Source organism: Lepidochelys kempii, chromosome 6, assembly GCF_965140285.1.
Source record: "Lepidochelys kempii isolate rLepKem1 chromosome 6, rLepKem1.hap1, whole genome shotgun sequence".
NCBI lineage: Eukaryota > Metazoa > Chordata > Testudines > Cheloniidae > Lepidochelys > Lepidochelys kempii.
Window position 1 is genome coordinate 16,529,445 of NC_136385.1, and position 19,590 is coordinate 16,549,034.

Genomic DNA, 19,590 nt, shown 5'->3' on the forward strand with positions numbered 1-19,590 from the left:
GCACCTAAGCAAGGATGCTGGGATGTGAACATATAAATTAGCCCATAGCTAACCAGCACACCCCTTTTGCTGCCCATTAGAGAGGCTCTGCCATTTATTGGAAAGTCCGGGACCACATGAATGTGCAGCACCTAACACAATGGGGCTCTGATCTTGATCGGGGTCTCTGGATGCTACTGAATATAAGTGTTAATTTGGTCACCATCCATTACCGAAATATAGTCCTTACAGGGAGACAATTTATCATCTAAAACCAAAAGAGACAAACTGGCCCATTATGACAATGACATTAGAGCACGCCTAGAAGAGGAAAATAACCACTACAAGACACCATGCTCCCCTCAGGGGTCGCAGGAAGAATTTGGGAAATAACATGATCATGTTAATTACAGGCTATATCATAAGGATGTGCACAAATGAGCAGTGTTAAAATTGTGTAGCTCTGGCATTTCCTGATGTTTGAATGCTTAACTCTGTGACCTCAGTGTTCTTTATGTAGACTTTTTGCAGTGGGCCAGTATATGTTAAATGTATCTGGCAATGATGGGGTGAAACAGTGCTTCCAAAGATGGACATGTACTTAGGTATTGTGAGAAGGCGTTAAGTTAATCACAATTAAAATGTATTTCCCCTGTTTGGTCTGACAGCAAAGCTTTCCTTTGTAGCTGGGCACTGGGTTTCACTGGGCTGCTGATATTAAGGATGGGAGAGGACACCTTTATCTTATAACCTCCAGTTAGTCTTGATACTGAGGGCCAGATCCCCAGCTGGTGTAAATCAGCATAGCTCCATCAGCAGAACTGCACTGGCTTACACCAGTTCAGGATCCAGCCCTGTGCTGACTGGCACTTCACCCACACCTACGAGAACTGCTTTTCCTCCCATCGGATCTGAGCACATTGCACTCTTCAATGGAGTGATCCTCATCACACCCCGGGGAAGTAGGGTAGTGCAAGTATGCCCATTGTCCAGATGGGGAACTGAGGCTCAGAGGCTAAGGCTCAGATCCTCAAAGGTGATTCTCATTGGAGAATCTGGGTCGAAGTGACTTGTCCAAGGTCACGCAGCCAGTCTGTGGCGAAGCAGGGAATTGAAGCTGGCAGTTGCTCCCGAGCAAATGCTCTAACCACTGGACCATCCTGCCTCTCCTTTTCTGTGGCCTACACCCCTTCAGGATCGTTGCCTTGGGACTCCCTTTGCTGCCTCCTCTGGAGCCCCCTTTTGGGCACCAAGCTGCCTTCACCCATGCAACTTCCCACACTGAGGAAGGGACCACCTACACTACTGCTACGATGGTACAGCTGGGAGTCTCCCAGTTGTCATGGTCCTGTTTGGTTTTGCCCCTGTAGACAGGATCCAGTTGTCACCAAGCCGCGCCCTTGAAACTACCAAGGCTACAGCAGTTTGCTTCGCATGACTTGGTTCTACCTATAGGACCAAATCAGATCAGTGCTGTTGGGGAGGCTTAATCAATCCCAGCTGAGAGGGACTCCTAGCAGTAGCGGTATTTAGCAGAGTGGAGACATCCCTCTGATGGGAAAGATCATCACACTGTGCCATTCATCAGGCATGGGGGTATGCAGTGCTTACTGCCCCTGGGATGCGTGTCTGTTGCCCGCTGGGTGATTAACTCCCCAGGAAAGGGCACCTCCTGATGATCCTGACATTGCTAGCTCCGGGTATGTGAAAGGCCGGGAGGGGCGGGGGTACAGGGACAGAGGGAAAGAAGGCAGGAGATAGAATCACATTACTGGCAGCTAGGATCTGGAGCGGAACTGGCAGAGAGAGCGTTCTGTAGAATAACTCAGTGTCACTGATAATGAACCCAGTGTCCAGGACAGAGCAATTTCAAGGAGACTGTTATAGCTCCAGTTTCCACTCAATAATGCAAGATGCAACAGTGCAAGCAATCCCCTGGAGCGGGCCCGGGGAGGCGTGTGTACTCTCTCTCTCTCTCTGACAATTTTAGACGTACTAGCACAGGCCACAAGACGACTCCTCCAGCAAAGAGGGACAGAGGCCAAGGGGAAATCTTCCAGGGGAATAATCTGAGTGAGCGTGACGTCTGCATTGTGACCACTTGCCATTGCAGCATCACGGTGTGCTGTGTCATGATGCAGGGTCATTGCATCGCGATTCAGCAGCGGGACTGGTTGTCGACAAGGCACCAGGTCACCAAGCAACATTGCAGTGTTGCGACCACGCGGCATCCTACCCTGCTAACGGTGAGCCAGAGCTGAAAGGGAACCAGGGACGTATTAGGGCCTGGCAATCAAAGTCTGATATTAAATGATAGCACACAGCAACTCAGCCAATCGCTCCAGCTTTTTATATGCAGGTGTGCAAGTGGCCAGGCAGCTGTGTAACCGGAAAAGTGCATATAGATTGGGCTGGGTAATTGCGGTGATTTTGCACACAGGCTAGACAGGCAGGGTAGGATGAGTAATTACGTGCACCTAATCTTGAAAATCAGGCCTGTAATGTCTTGCTGGCCTAATTTGCTGGATGGCCTCATCAAAGTCAGAACTGCTGGGCCAAAATCAAGAGAGTTGGCAGCCTCAGCGCTGAGCTCCGTGCAAACCGATGGGGATGGTAGGCGACCCTTACGGTAGATGTGGCAATGTGTAATTGATTGCCTGTCACTGCAAAGAAGGGATATATCTTCCAGCTGCAGTTTCCTGGGCAAGGCTGGGAGTTGGGTAGGTGTTGCCAGTGTTCCTGGGCTGCTCACAGGCAGTTGGTAGAGTCAGAGAGCACTGAGTTAGAGGGGCTAGCTAAGCAATGTTCACCCAGGAGAGGTGGAGCCCTCCTTGGTAAAGGGAGCTGAGTTCAGACACCACCAAGGGTAAAGTTCATCATACAGAGTACAGAGGGGACGGATGCAGCAGGAAGCAAAACATCTGCTGAGACCTAGGGGTTGTGGGGAAACGAGGTTTACCCTGGCCTTCCTCCCCGGCATTCGTTTTTCTGTGGGCTGGCCCTTACACAGGGGGTTCCCATTCTCACCTGTCTCTCATTAATCTGAATCCTAGCAGATGGGAACTACAGGGAAGATTCAAGGCACTCCGTGCTCGAGTGAGCAGCCGCAGTAGTGTCTGCAATACCAGCTGCCTGGGCAGAGACTGTGCTGCTGTGGACTTTAAAAATCAGCAGATCAATATTTTCAAAGTCAATTTAAAATAAATGGTGGTGAAAGGCGCTGGCTGAACACCCCTGGAGACAAGAGCTCTTCGTCTGTCTCCAGAAGCAGCGCTGGCTGTTCCCATGCTGCAGTGCTCCACCCCATCGCAGAGGGACTGCTGCTTTGTGGGTGAGGGGCACGTTGTCTCCAGGCCTATTTGATCCTTGGCTGTCAACTAGGGAGCCCTCTGGGCCAGTGGGTTGGATGCCCATTATGAATTAGGCCAAGACCATCCACGTTTCCTGTAGGCTGTGAATTTTGGTCACTACCAATCTGGGCTAGGTGAAGGCTCTATTACCAATCCCCCGAGTCATCCCATGTATGGGGGTGTGCTTGTGAAACACGAAGCATACGCTTGCCCTGTACTTGGTACACCATTTTATCTGATCAGCCATCCATCTTTCAAGACAAAACCATCCCTTGCCATGAAAATGCCCTAAGAAAGCCCCAGCAGGGGCACAGGATCTAAAAAAGGGGGTGGGTGTCTGGAAAAAAAAAAAGGCCTTTCTGATGCCCAGAGGGCATGTGCAGGATACCCATAAAGCCCAATGGGGGAAAGCGTGATCAGTCACTAGCATTGTGGCTCCGGAGGAAACTGATGGCCACAGTAGCCTGGCTTGTCTGCTGCTCTGAGCCCGGGAGGGAAGCATGTCGCTCTGTGTCTCCTCCTGGATCTCTGTCAAAACAGCAGTCTCCAATTAAGGCCCTTGTTCTCTGCTGAGCTCCTTGTAACAGCCTCTGTGTTTGGGAGGCATCCGGGATTCCTTGGCAACCAAGTGGCTCCTTGCCAGATGCCCATTGCCAGGCCAGCACTTGGCATGTTTGAATGGGCCGAATTGTGGAAAAATAAGTCTCCAAGCCACGTTCTTTCTGCGGAAAGTGGATGTCAAAGATGTGCATCTCCACTGCTGCCGGGAGTGTGTGTGTGTGTGGGAGAGTCTGAGCTGGGGGAGGCTAGATACACACAAGCGGGAGGGCATGAGCTTCCTCTGGCAGATGTTATGCCTGCGCCATGCTGAAAGTCAGAGCCCTGCAGCAAGAGCAGGAGTAGCCAGCGCTTGGGGAGGTCAGGCCAGATTCATTGTGGCTGGTGCAGGAACATGTAAATTACACCCCTCCTCAGCCAGTCTGACCCCACTTGCCATTGGGGGATGCAGGAAGCACTACCCCCATCCAACCTGGGGGATCTCCACTGGTGGGTGGGTGGACAACTGTGGGACAATTCCTCAGCTGGTGTTAATCAATCCAGCTCCATTGCAGCCATTGGCTCTTTGATTTACACCAGTTAAGGATCTGGCCTTACAGCTGTCCCAAGGGCCTTGAAGAGGGTTGGTTGCAGCCTCTTTCTGATGCAGAAATCTCTTTGCTGACTTTCCAGCATGCGGAATCTGTGCCTGGTTTCTCACTGGCTCACATGAGCCTGAGCTGGATCTGCTCTGTTGGCTAAATACAAAAGAAAGGGAAAGTGAGAGTTTAAAGGAAAGTCTCACACTCTCCATAGCAGCAAGGGCTTGGTGGGAAGTTTGCCCCTGTCTGGCGATATCAGGACAAGACTTGTTAATGATTTCTCCTCCTCTTGTGATCCACCAAGGTGTCTCCAGAGTGTGGCCAGCACACGGGCAGCTTAGGTGATGGTAAGGGCCCCTCTGTAACAGTTTTTGTTTGCATGTGTGGGTATATCTTGTAAGCAGGAGCTGTGCACCTAAGAGAGTTCTTCTGGTGATACACCCAGCTGATGAAAAGAAGTACCCCAAACAATAAGTATTTCTCTAAGATCTAACTGCCTACATAGTCAGTTAAACAGATCTTGTAAGACTAGCTGTTATAGGGCCACCTGGTGTTGCCCAATAATGTTACAACTATTACGTGATACACACCGTCTCACAACATGACAAGTCCCCCTCCCCAGCTCTAGCTCATCCAACTTGGCCTGAGTGAATCTCTCCGGCCACCTGCCAGATATAACAGAGCGTACTGTGATGCCTGGCCTGGCCTGACTGTGGCACCTTCCACAATCAGCTGCAGTAGAAAAAACTTCACACATATCCACCACGATGCTTTATCCCTTTATTGAGCATCCGGGAACCAGTGCCTGTAAAGCTGCTGAGATGGTCCCCATAGCCCCTTGCTGGCTGGTATTCCTGATGAAGGAGAACTCTTCATAGCAGTGTCTCCTGACATAGCCCTAGACCTGGGCACGAGGGAGCAGGAGTATGTGAGTGCAATGCAGCGCTATCCCTGGAGCACTCAGATGACAAGAGTAAATGCTCTCTGTTGCTTGGTGACATGCTGGGGGAGAAATCTGGCCAATTGGCCAGTTCTGTGGTTGCCATTCAGCATTCTCCCTGGTGTGTGTGAAGCATTCACTCAATGCTGCCTTCAGATCTGAAGGTCCTGGGGGAACCTTCTACAAGGATCTTATGTCAAGGGCATCTGAAAAGTGGTCTGAAAGAAGGAGACAGGGTCATTGCCTCCAGGGACCCTTGAAAACCTGAACTTAGATTTTCTAGATCTCTTGAGTTTGGAGAGTTCTCTTACTGGTGATACATTATAATCTAAATAGACATGACAGACAAAGGATGGGATGAGAAACAGAGGTAAAGTGGGTTGTTCAAGGTCATGCAGCCGGTCAGTGGTGGAGCTGGGAATAGAATGCAGGTTTCCCAACACCCAGTCCCGGGCTCTGTCCACTAGGCCATGCTTCAAAAAAATCTCAGTCCAAAGATGATCTTGAATATTACACTGATGATATGTATCTTGCTTTGTGAACTCTGCCTTCCCTGCTGGCAAAGTTTTTCAGCTCCCTCCTTCAGAGATTGTTTATTGCTGTCAGTGAACTTGACAAATTCTTGGCAGGTGTCCCATCCCCAGCAAATTGCAGTATCTCCTGCCCTCTCGCTCATCCCCTTTGCTCTGTGACAGAGATTTCAGGGACCTGTTGGTTTCATGCAATTGCAGTTCTTCAAGTCAGAGACTTCTGAGCCAGACAAGACCTGGCACTGTAATGAGAACAACAGCGAGAGGTGTAAATGCACCCCCCAAAGGACAATATGTCCTAGAGCTATGGTATTACCCAGCCGCTCTGAATTCCAGTCATCATATCACAGTCTTACTGTACAGTCTTACTGTATCCCGAAGCCATGATATTACCCAGCTGCTCTGAATTCCAGAGCTATGACATTACTCAGCTGCTCCATGTCCCAGAGCCGTGATATTACACAGCTCAAATGTGACTCGCATACTTGATGGAGTGCAATGGAAAATGCTGCACGGCAGCTCAAGAGGGGGCTCTGGCGGTCGTATCTGCCATGGTGTCTTTGGGAAACAGGAGAGAAAATGGTGAAGAGAGTGTTGGTGAAAGAGTAAAAGAAGAGGAGTGGGAGGAATAGGGAGAGAGGGAAGGAGGGAGAGAAGATGATGGACAGAGAGACAACTATAGGTGTGCTGGAGTATTAAGTCCAACTGTCTCTCCACTTGTTGCTTTTTGTCCTTTCGTGCTAGGAAATGATCTGTCATGACATTTGGAGAGCGAAACAAGTGTTAAGGATTTTTGCTTTGCTGCCTGTTTTTTCCTCACAGAATCTGGAGAGTTTTAAGTCCCCAAGAGTCAGCAAGTTGTTTGTTCCAACCATCTGTCCCATTTCCCTTATCAACCATTTGTCCCTTTCTTCTCCTTGGTTAGGCGTCTAAAGCAGAGTCTGCCTGTCAAACCCTCTGTCACTTTTCTCTCTCCTCCTCCTCCTGCGTTTGGCTGTCTCAGGACCCCTCTCATTTGTCACTGTCGTACGGATTCTTTACATAGAAACATGACGTTCCCTCTTTCTATCGGTTGGATGTGCTGCATATATGTTAACATTCTGGGGGCGGGGTTTTGATGGGCTGCCTATATGCTAACATTCTGGGGAAACTGATTAATGGCCCTGCTGGAACTATTAGTGGCCGAGGGAAAGGTGCCTATTACTACAGTTAGGATCTAGTAATTTTTGATTTGAGAGTATTTTTGTTTATAGAGACTATTTCACTTTTAGCACTATAAACAAATCTCCAGAAATTAATGCAGCCCCCTCACAGCTTCCAAGGAAGACTGGGTGGCAATGCGTTTAGCTGTAAGTAATCTCCCAATGGCACTGGCTCTTGTTGATGCTCTCAGTCACTCTCAGCTGATGGCAAGAGGCCGATAAAGCAAGCTCAATAAGCCAGCTTTTGTGGGGTGTATGTAGCTTGTGACGTTGTTTGTGCATTGCCCCTTTAAAGTTCTGGGAAATGTGCTTGGCACAGCTGATGCTGCATGGTACAGAGAAATCACACACACTGTGGTCTCCCCAAGGAGACTTTATTTCTTATCACTCTTATTTTGTTGTTTCCCTTCATCTAAGACAACAATAATTCAGACTGAAAGTGTCTGTATATGGAAAAATGGAACACCTAGCTCTATGAACCATCTTAGATACCATCTAAATTTCCCAAAGCGAGAACCGAGACAAGCAAAACATGGGTGACCTGTAAACTTTTCCTGTGTCTGTGACACCTGTGAAAAAGCGTTAAGGAGCAATCTGAAACTGGCAGGTGACAGAGCCCTGCCCTCAGGATCCCTGATCAGCCAGTGACTCTTCTGATTATGTCAATTCTTTTGACTTAATATCTTTTCTAGAGTTTGCCTGGGTGATTTGCTGCTGAATAAGCCTGAAAGGGTTTTCTGGAGCTTTGAGGCTAGGGCAGTTCTCCTGTTCATTGAGTTGAATTCATCCCACTTTCACAAAGCTGTTGTTATATTTCCTGCTTCATCTCTGGCTATAACTGTTATTCCTAACAACACTTTAGTGTTGAAGATGGAACCGAGGGTATAAAGGGGACGTGTGGGTGGGGAGCCGGGGGCAGGAGGGGGACGGACAAGAAGAAATAGTAAATAGTTGACAGGAATAAAACAGAGGAAGAAAACTGGGTGTTTCAATAGTAAGTTTGGCAGGTGCTTCAATGAAGCCCCAGGGTTACCGTAGTGCCAACACTAAGCTTTAAGAAAACGATGAGTCGGGTCTCCAAGACCATGACCTTTTAAAAAACGATAAATTGTGGGTGCTTATTGGCTTCAGGGTTCACATTTTGAAGCTTTCCTCTGCAAACCTGAGGGCTAGAAATGTACTCTCTTAAAACTGAAGCTGAAAGTCTCATGTAATCACATGACTTTGGGGGCTGGGGCTTTAAGGGTACGTCTACACAGCAATTAAACACTTATGGCTGGCCAGGGGCAGCTGCTTCACGTTCACGGGGCTCAGGCTGCGGGGCTGTAAAATTGCTATTAAAGGGTTAAAATCCATATGCTGTTTGTGTTACAACCTGATATATAGACTGTCAGCTCTTTTTACAGGCCCCAAAATCCAGAGTTTGGTTAAATCAGACAACAGTGCCTGTTTTTCCTGGGGGGTGAAGGGACGGTAGATTTTAGTGGTTTCTGTCCTGAGTCCCCTTCCTGGTTCACCCTCTGCATTAACATTTCTGAACCTTCTTAGCTGCGTTTTGATTGGAGCCATACGCTGTACTTGCTCCCCTGGGGCAATTAATCCTTGTGGTGTCCCTTCATTATCTCTGTGGGGGCTTAAATTTGGCCTTTTGCACAAAATAATGTATGAAGGGGGTTCTGATTCCTCCCATTTGTCTTGTGCTGCTGAGTTTTCCCACAGATAGTTAATCAGTGGTGCTATTGGCTGACAAATGCAGGGAGTGGGCTCTCCCCCTCCTGCTCTGGGCGTGTGTCCCAGGCATGGTGAATGTAGTTCTTTTGTTTTGAGATCTTTTCCAATTTCCTGACAATTACATGGTTTAAAGCACAAGCTCTTATCCTTCAGAGCCTGATTCTCAGATTTTAAAGTTGCAATTTCTCTTTCTTTTAGGTTGAGTATAACCAATAACACTATTACTGCCTTGTCTGTTTTGTCACTTTTCTGATTATTCCACCAAGTTACCAGATCTGCCTCTGGTTCAGCAGCAGAATAGTTTGTTTTTTTTAGTTGCTGTTTGTCGGGGTTTGACATGTTTATACTCCAAATATTCTCGAGAGCTGATTATTGCCTCTCCTTTTGATGCCATGGTCTTTTTCTCACCCTGGCTGCTGACCTTGTTGGGAATGTACGTCTTCCCCCTTATTTCTGTGGTTTCAATCTCCACAAATGTCAGCCTTAATGGGGATTTATGTTTCCCCCCTTTTGAATACTGTGGTCTAAATCTCCACACTGACAGCTTTGATGGGGATGCATGTCTCCCCCCTCTTTGAATACCACGATCTTAGGTTACACACAATTGCCAGCTTTATTGGAGACTTGCACTACTCGAAGGCATGTATGTTACATGCCTGGGGGGTGCTCCCCTAAGGCTTGCAATGTTACGTGCAATGAGGAAATGGGACCATCAGTTTGCACTGCCTACCACTAGCGTACCCAGCCAGTCCTGGGCTTAACTCATGGCCAATCGCTTGCTGGTGGTTTATCCAAGTCCTCCGTAACAGTACATAACCCTCTTGCACATGTCTCCCCTCCCAACTGGTACCTTTATTAACTCCTCTGCTTATACTACATGTGTTTAGGTTCCTTTGCACTTAAATTTAAAAAGTGGGAACAAGATGTGTCTGAAAGGGGATGAGAAACTTCTATCCCTGCCCTAATGAGGTGGTAAATTAAACATACTCACCTCCTTTTGGATTTCAGCCTCAGTTCCTCAATCAGTTCACAAGCTTGCATCCCGGACGAGCCCCCACCTGAAGGAACAAAATATGGACACCGTGTAAAATTAAGCACGTGGGTTTATTACACACAGCGCTGGCGGAGTGTCACCTTGCTTATTAGGCTCAAAGACACTGCCAAACAATTGATTACAATGGATTATATGGATTTTCCATGGGCGGAGGGAAATGATGGGGTAGGCAGTCCCAAACCCTTGGATAGATCTAGCAGCAAGACAAGATAAGCACAGTAGCCAATGGTTAAAAAGTTACGTAATGTCTCCACCCATGGTTTCAAGTTTACATATGACACTTAATTAGTACACAGGTGTTTTTCATTAAACAAGATATAGAGTGTGTTAGTATAAAATACATATGTTGAATTCTGATTTGGAATTCATAGGAATGAAGTAGCTCCCCTGACTGTCCAACAGGTACACGTGTAGGAGTTAAAGCAAAAGGACAAATGAAAAGTATATAGCAATAAAGATTGTCTTTTAGTTGTTCATTTGTGTTTCTAAGGCAGGCACTGGCAATGGCTTGGAGGAGAGGTGCACATCTGTGAGAGGGAGGATATTATATCTTATACTGACATGTTTGAACCTCTTCCATAAACTCAAGGCCAGAAGTGTAGAAGGGCACCTTTTCTACGGAAGAAACAGAGCCCCTTTCATTTCTTTGGTCTGTTTGCAACTTTGAGATAAAGCCCCCAATTATAATTTCCACCTAGCTTCTTGCTGACCAAGCTTATTTTAGCAAAAAGCAAAGTTGTTCTTTGTTTGTTCTGCTTCTTAGCTAATATTGTTCACTATTTGCTAGGCCTCTGTTTTCTTGACCAAACTCTGGATTTTGGGGCCTGTAAAAAGAGCTGACACAGTCTATGTATCAGATTGTAACAAAAACAGCATATAGATTTTAGCCCTTCAATGAAAGGGGCCCTGTTTCTTCTTTATTACACTCCGCCAGCGCTGTGTGTAATAAACCAATGTGCTTAATTCTACACAGTGTCCATATTTTGTTCCTTCAGCTATGTAGAGGTTCAAGACTTGGGATGGAGCCTGAGCTCTGGGACCCTGCGAGGAGCCCAAATGTCTACACAGCAAATTTTACCCCAGCAGCCTGAGCCCCGTGAACCCAGGCCAGCCATGGCCACGCCGCGGGTCTTTTATTCCAGTGTAGATGTGCACCAAGAAATATACCAAATAGGGCAAGAGTTGGCAACAGTTCTGCTTTCACAAGAAACAATTACATGAGATTTTAGAAGCAGATAACATACTACTTATACTATCTGGGTCCTTGTAGGGCCCCGATCACCACAGTATCCGAGCAAGAGTAGAGAAAAAGAGCAGCGTTCCTGTCAATTATAATTAATTACTTGTATCAATTAGCATTTAAGGGTTTGAAATGAGATTGCGGGCTCACAGTGCTGGGTGCTGTACATACACATTGTAACACCCAGTCCCTATCCTGGAGCACTTACACTCTGAATAGACCAGACAGAAAGAAGGCAGCAGTATCTCCATTTTTCAGAGGGGGAAGTGAGGCACAGTGAGGTTAAGGGATTTACCCAAGGTCACAGAAGAAGTCTTTTGCAGAACCAGGGCTTGAATGCAGATCATCTGAAGCCCAATCCAGTCACTTAGCCACAAGATCAAACTTCCTCTAAGCAAGAAAGATCACCTTTCACTGAGGGTTAGACAAAATATGCTTTGCTCTGCTAAAGGACTTAGTGGGACTGAGAGAACTCAGCAAAACTGTGTTCAACATTCTCATTAAAGTGAGACTGTTATTCCCCTGCAAGAAATAGCTGAGAAGTTACAGTGTCTATGACGCTGGCTAGCACTTGGGGGAAAACGCTGCCTGAATTTATAGTAAGTCTGCAAAGGCTTGGCTTCTGCATTTGTTTGGCACAAAGTTAGAAAAGCAGCTGAGAGATCCATTTGTGTGTACAGAATTCTTAGTAGCAAGCATTGCCCTGAATTACCATGTGCAGCCTATGGGGAAAATTGGTCTTCAGCAAAAAAGTCTGGAAATCATGAAGAACTTTGAAAACGGAGGACACGGCATGCAAAGATCGGATGGGTGTGTACCACTGTACACTTCCCAGGCTGGGAGCTTTAAAGATTTCTTTCATACAGTTTAGGGTACTTCACGCAAAGCAGCACAAATAGTCGCTGGGGAAACAATTTCGTGCCTGGAACCAGGTATTCACTGTAAAGCTACCGCTATGAAATTACAAGGAGTCCGGTGGCACCTTAAAGACTTTAACAGATTTATTTGGACTCCTCGTTGTTTTTGTGGATACAGACTAACACGGCTACCCCTCTGATACTTGACGCTATGAAATTGCAGCACTGGGCATGTTTACAGTGTGGACATATATAATTGCATGCAAATATGATCCTCAAGAAGGGGGAAGCGTCCAGAGCCATCACCCAGACTTTGTTCCCAAACAATGTGCCCTAGAGACGTTAACAAGATAAATGTATCTAGCAGCAGGGTGCTGCATTGCTTTCTACTTGTCATGTGCAAAAGGACCTGTAGAGACAACAATCTGCAGCTATGGGACTTTTATGTAATGAACATGCCTTCTGAGTGTGTAGAGCTTCACTCTGATCAGATGTTCAGAGCAGAAAACCTGGGGTAACAATGTCTGCTTCTGAATATTTGTGTTCAAGAGTAAAATTATTTAAAAAAAATTAAATTGCAACCCAGCTGTATAGCTCTGAAAACACAACCCACAGCATAGCAGTTAGAAATCCCAGGGAAATGCCACTGAATGGTGTCAGCCACAGGTGGCAAATATAATACTAGTGAGTTGTAGCTCACGAAAGCTTATGCTCAAATAAATTTGTTAGCCTCTAAGGTGCCACAAGTACTCCCTTTCTTTTTGCGGCTACAGACTAACATGGCTGCTACTCTGAAATATAATCTGGTTTGCATCCAAGGATAAAGGTAAAAACGGTGTGAGACTCTGGAATAGACTCTTTTCCCCACCCTAGTCCTTGTGCACAGAAGCCTGAGGAAAATTCTGGTGGTGCAGACCCAGGGTAGAGCTGATGTAAGCAGCTCTACACTGCCCCCTTGGCAAATCTCTGTGCAGGAGGCATGTCTGTTTAGTGCATGCCATGACAGAGATTCTGGGCTGCCTGGCACTACAGATCAGCCTACAGGCCGCTCCCCTGTGTCTGTTCTAATTTATGTTGGGGGAGTTAAGGCCTCTGGAGCAGTTTAGAATCCTGAGGGCATGAAGCCCCGTGGGCTGCACCTTCCAGATGGCACAGTACAGAATCTCAACCGCTAAATTTAGACTGATCAAGATTTAATCAGAGGGCTGACTCAGGAGAACTGTGCTCAAATGTGACTCTGTTTTATATCAGGGATAGGTTTGTTTGAAGGAACAGAAGCACAAGCATTGAAAGGACCAGGGACAGAACCAGCCAATCAAAAATTCCATAAAGTTACACTAGTGTCTTTATGCATTGAGAAGGAGCTCTTCAAAGGCACAGATGGGGAATGAGACACCCAACTTCTGTTGATTTTCAATAGGTGCTGAGTGCCTCTCTCCCTAAAAACTATAGTGCATCAGCAACTCAGGGCTCTGAAAAAATGCAGGGACAATCTCCTCTGTTGTTCACAGTGATGGGCCACCATGACCGTGTGTCTGGACCTGACACAAACGGTATGTGTGTGGAGATTGCACTCCTTGGTTTAGAAGTAAGTCAATAACCCAGTTCTAATTGTTTTTCAACATTCATAGAAGAAAATAAAATTCTCCAAATCAGATTTGATACTGGCTTACCAGCAGGTGGTGCTGGATAGTAAATCTGAACATTACCTTGGCATTAATGCATTAAAAGGATTATTCCATTTAGCCAATGAGCGACTTGTAACACATGAGAAACAAAGACAAGCACTCTAGTTAAAAGAGCCCTGTTCTATAGCTAGGAAATTGTCAATCATTTTCATGTGCTGAATGAGGAACACCTGCATCCCACCTCGGCCTAACAATGCTGCACTAAATAACTATATACCTCCCTGCATAAAAAAATCCAACTGCTTGTGAAACTACCTGTGTCTCACAATCCCACTCCCAATATCACACAGCATGTGTCACAATGCTGCACCAAATAACTGTGTTGCTTTTCACAGAAAACAATACTGCACTAAAGTACCTGTGTGTATTCTTGCAAACAATAACACTTTTCTGAATCCTTTTATTCTTATCTATGTAGTATAATGCCACATCTAAAACTTGTATCACCATCTGTGTGTACTACATGCATATTTTACCTGTTACCTATAAAATACAAGCTTTTTATAAAATAAGAGGATTATTCTGGCACAGCACCCTAATGTGTATCAACATTCAGCACCTTAAGGAGCAGGCATAGGAGGCAAATGGGGGTGGGGTTGGGTGGTTATATGATTGGTAATAGCATAATAATGTTATTTAGCTATCCTAGTACCAGGAGGAATTGCAGATATGCACACATATGCACTAGCATAACGTGAAAGAACCATTTAACAGCCTAAAAGAATGTGTTGAGCAATGACACCTTGTTTTCTCATGGTAGCATAATTTGCTTTAGACGCAAGGGCTGCTAAAGGGATTCCTCCAGCTAAAGAGAAACTGAAGCCACAGACTTAGCACTGGTATCTTCCGGCACTTCAGAGATTCTGATTTTGTCTGACATTTCTACCTTTTGAGGAAAAGTCTATGAAGCATTTCTCTACCTTGGTAAAACCTCCAAATTGAATAGTCTGAGACCAATCAAACACAATTACATAGAGGTAGAGAAGATGGGCTTGAAATATTTAGGGCTTTTTTCCTCATAGAAGAAAATTGGTTAAAAGGTGAATATATGATATCCCTATCCCTTAGTGACTTAGAATAGGAAGAATTATTAGGAACTAGTATGGCTTCCCCCCCCCAGTATGCCTTTCTGCTACTGGCCCTTTAAAATTGGGAAAGCCAAACAGTGGCAGCTTTAAGAGGGGTATTTTGTGGCTAATAGATGCAACTCCTTCTCTTCCAGCTGATAGGTACCTGTTTTGCTCTCCTGATCTCTTATTACTCAGAAGCTAGTATATTTTCACAGGGAGCAAAAAAGATCCTCTATCTAGTGCCAACTTAGTGGAAGTAAATGGGGAAGTACGTAAAGGCTCATAAATTGGTTAGTCTCTAAGGTGCCACAAGTCCTCCTTTTCTTTTTGCGAATAAAGACTAACACGGCTAACATGTGAAAACATGTAAAGACTAACACGACTAACATGTGAATTAGATGGCTAGTCAGGTGGTGGTGACTTATAGACGCTTTTCACCACCTGTGCCGGCAGAAAGAGATCTCAAAGCAGCCATAAGGCCCATGTGGGGGAGTTACCATGGCCTAGAGGACTTCTGTGGTAGGTACAGAGCTGGTTTTCAGTTTTCCCAAAGAACCTATATTATTAAGGGTATTCCAGGGTGGGAGAAGCTGTTTAGCTGTCCTTGTGGTTCAGGGCTGCAAGATCTCTAGGAGCTCTGGCACCCCCTTGACATTAGTACTAGTGCAGTGCGAGGGTGAATCTGGCTGCGAGAGTTTGGAGAGTGATGACATGTGGCTGCAAAGCTCTAAGCTTTATGATGAGGCATACACCATAACACAAGAGCTGCTACAGAGCAAAATCATGAGACTGTACCAGGCCCAGATATTGTGAGCATTAGAGCTTGTGTGACAAGCAGCCCTCTTTGCTCTAGGAAAACTCCTGATAGGGTTTTCTCAATGGACTTTCTCTGATTTTTATTTTATTGTTCATTGTGATGTTCAGCGATACCTGCAGTTTGAGTGCTAGGATAAAAGGGGTATTGCTAGGTGGGAATGTTCTCCCCTCACTGATCAACCAATAATAGCAGTTAGTCATAACAGGGTGTAGATTGGGCAGTGCCGGCTAAGAAATACACCAAAACCTTACGAATGCACAGTCTGTTATGAATCATGAGTTTTTAAAATGTTTCAGTTCCTTTTTGCCACCCTTTCAAACTTATCATTGATAGATTTTCTTTTCTTTAAGATTTCCTGGATGATGTGGATCCTTGTTCCTAGCCCCAGAATACCATTGACTTCAATTAGCATGCTTCTGTGAGTAAGGCCAGCAGGATTTGGCCCAAGAAATATATGAACTTGTTTTGTTTCTTCACTGATTAACTCCAGCTGTGTGCTGCTGGGACACCTTGAAGACCCCAGTGGCCTATCTGAACCTGGTTTTGGACAAGTGGGACCATATTCAGAAATTGCTAAAATGGTGGTGTAAATTACATATCAGCAATTGGTGTCATTTACCTGATGAGGGGGCAAGAGAATGGAGTAGCAGGAAAAACTAATAGGAGGATGTTCGATAATTTTTGGGTGTATTGGAAGGTGCTTTAACTTGCAACTCCTAGTTATTTTCCTTCCTTGTTACATGCCATGATGGGGATGGAGTTGTAACTTGCACCACTTACTGATGGGTATGCACCACCATTCCATTGCCCTGATAACTGTCCAGACTCGAACTCTTATCCACTTGTTCTAAGGTGGTGAAGCTTGTAAATCAATATTCTTACTGCAGATGATGGGGGTGGGATTCAGTTAAACTGGTCTGAAGTGGTTCTCTGGGACTCAGAAAACGTTTCCTCTCTCCTGCTCATGCAGTTGAATTAATCTCCTTTATTAAAGCAGTTCACTTTTTTTGCTTTGCCTCTGGCCTATAATTATTACCCCAACCACACCACCAGCTGCTCTCACGTGAATTAACCAAAAGAATGGAGGCTGATGACCTGTATGTAAAAGAAAAGATTAAGGGTGGTTCAAAGGTGTCAGGGAAAGAGGAGTGCACAAAGAGAGCCACAAAAGAGCTAAATTCACTTTTCATCATCTATCAGCTGTGTCGGTTTCTTAAGTGTTCTGAAATAAAGCTTAGTTTGTTACACTACATGTAACATTCAATGCCTTTTGCTGTACTTTGTGTGGCCCAGACCCTACAAACACATCTATGCAGTAGTTCCAGTGAGTTCAATTATAGTTTTGGACAATCAGGGACAAAGGAGACTACTTCTGTGCGTAAAGCTTGTGACTTCAATGGGGCTATTCACATGTGATGGTGGCTCACGTGTAAAGTTACATCTACAGATTTGTAAGAGCTGTCCCCCTTAAGCATTTTGTGGGCCAGTGTTGAAATGAGAGTGGTTGACTTTAAAAATTCTAAATAGAACAGCTACTTGTAGACTTTATTAATAAAAATGATTTTTTAAAAAAAACTTATCACAAGTTTGCCTCCATTTGTTCCTACATTCTTGAGCTTCTGGGGGTTTATGCCTGCCAAATCTTTGTCACCCTGCTTATAACAGGGTTAGCACTGCTGGAAGACCTTGTAAGGCTGCACACTGGGTAAAATGATTATATATCAACGGGTAGTGATCAATGGCTCCATGTCTAGTTGGCAGCCGGTATCAAGTGGAGTGCCCCAAGGGTCGGTCCTGGGGCCGGTTTTGTTCAATATTTTCATAAATGATCTGGAGGATGGTGTGGATTGCACTCTCAGCAAATTTGCGGATGATACTAAACTGGGAGGAGTGGTAGATACGCTGGAGGGGAGGGATAGGATACAGAAGGACCTAGACAAATTGGAGGATTGAGCCAAAAGAAACCTGATGAGGTTCAATAAGGATAAGTGCAGGGTCCTGCACTTAGGACGGAAGAATCCAATGCACCGCTACAGACTAGGGACCGAATGGCTAGGCAGCAGTTCTGCGGAAAAGGACCTAGAGGTGACAGTGGACGAGAAGCTGGATATGAGTCAGCAGTGTGCCCTTGTTGCCAAGAAGGCCAATGGCATTTTGGGGTGTATAAGTAGGGGCATAGCGAGCAGATCGAGGGACGTGATCGTTCCCCTCTATTCGACATTGGTGAGGCCTCATCTGGAGTACTGTGTCCAGTTTTGGGCCCCAAACTACAAGAAGGATGTGGATAAATTGGAGAGAGTCCAGCGGAAGGCAACAAAAATGATTAGGGGTCTAGAACACATGACTTATGAGGAGAGGCTGAGGGAGCTGGGATTGTTTAGCCTGCAGAAGAGAAGAATGAGGGGGGATTTGATAGCTGCTTTCAACTACCTGAAAGGGGGTTCCAAAGAGGATGGCTCTAGACTGTTCTCAATGGTAGCAGATGACAGAACGAGGAGTAATGGTCTCAAGTTGCAGTGGGGGAGGTTTAGATTGGATATTAGGAAAAACTTTTTCACTAAGAGGGTGGTGAAACACTGGAATGCGTTACCTAGGGAGGTGGTAGAATCTCCTTCCTTAGAGGTTTTTAAGGTCAGGCTTGACAAAGCCCTGGCTGGGATGATTTAACTGGGAATTGGTCCTGCTTCAAGCAGGGGGTTGGACTAGATGGCCTTCTGGGGTCCCTTCCAACCCTGATATTCTATGATTCTATTCAGGGCCTGATTTTTATTTGTACCAAAGCCACTTTATATTCCTTCAGCAGAGTAAAGAGGCCTTAAAATGAGTGTAGATGTAATTTATGCCCTCTGAAAGTCACCTGTGCACTACCAGAGCAATCTAAAGTAGTTTTAGCATAAACACGAACAGGACCTCAATTAATAATGTAGAATTGATGGACTATATTACTCCACTAACTATAGAGCTGGTAAAAATGCAAACCAATATTCAATAAATATGTTATTTAATTTATCATATCCTACCAGCTCAAGTAGAAGAATGGAATTATCGGTGTTTCATGGGCCCCTGTGCTGTTAATTGAAAGGAGATTCTTTAGGTCAAGTATGTAGTTTTGGAGCAAGAGCATCACACCCGGATTTGGTGTGGATGTTTATCTGAATCTGTTCAGCCTGGAGAGCTGGTGCAAACAGGCTTTTGCTGGAGATATCTAGAACTTCTGCTTCTGCCTGGAAAGTGGAAGCTGGAGGGAAAATGTGTCCGAACATTTCAGGAACTAAAATGAGATTGACCTTAGAGCACTGGCTAAATGCATGGCCTTAGCTAAGTAAATTCACTTTGCTGTCTTCCCAGTCCCCCTAAATAGGGAATAATATGTACCCAATTATCACCGTGGGAGGATTATTTAATTAATTTTATGCAGTACTCTGAGAACATAAAGCATTATAGAAATCCTATTATTGTTACAGAATGATTATTCTTGAATAAAGAAATTCCCGAAGATGCAAGGGGACCCGTTGGTAGGGAATGTGCACTCCTTGATGGGGGTTCACCCACCAGTGGCTGCCCCTCATCTGTTATTCATGGGGAAACCCTGATGGTGATGTGGTCTTAGGCCAGGTCTATGCGATAAACTTACAATGGTGTAACTATGTCACACAAGGGTGTGAAAAATCAACCCCTCTGAGGGATGCACTTACACCAACTTCACCTGCAGGGGGGACAGTGCTGTGTCCATGGGAGGGCTTCTCCCATCAATGTAGCGATGTCCTCTCGCGGAGGTGGCTTAACTGCGCCGACGGAAGACGCTCTCCTGTCTTCACCGAAGTGCTACAGCGGCGCAGAGCCACAGCCCCTGCAGCGATTTAAGTGTAGACCTGCGCATCGTGCGGGGGGGGGGGGGGAGGAAGCAAGGTCAGGGCTGAGCTGTCACACCCCACTTCCTACACCTCCAGCAGACCCCTGGCCTAGGGCACAGGGCCCCTCTCTGAACACCCG

General features: G+C 45.8%; 1 long non-coding RNA gene across 2 annotated transcripts; it reads right to left on the reverse strand.

The window, feature by feature from the left end:
- Nucleotides 1–5,310: 5,310 nt before the first annotated feature.
- On the reverse strand, nucleotides 5,311–19,463 carry LOC140912483 (uncharacterized). 2 transcript variants are annotated; one of them, XR_012159292.1, is made up of 3 exons: nucleotides 19,304–19,463; nucleotides 9,863–9,929; nucleotides 5,311–6,180 (listed from the first exon to the last, which is right to left on the reverse strand). It is a non-coding gene; the product is annotated as an uncharacterized LOC140912483 (long non-coding RNA). The 2 variants fall into 2 exon arrangements; XR_012159293.1 differs by having other exon boundaries at nucleotides 19,293–19,463.
- Between the last annotated feature and the right edge of the window lie 127 nt (nucleotides 19,464–19,590).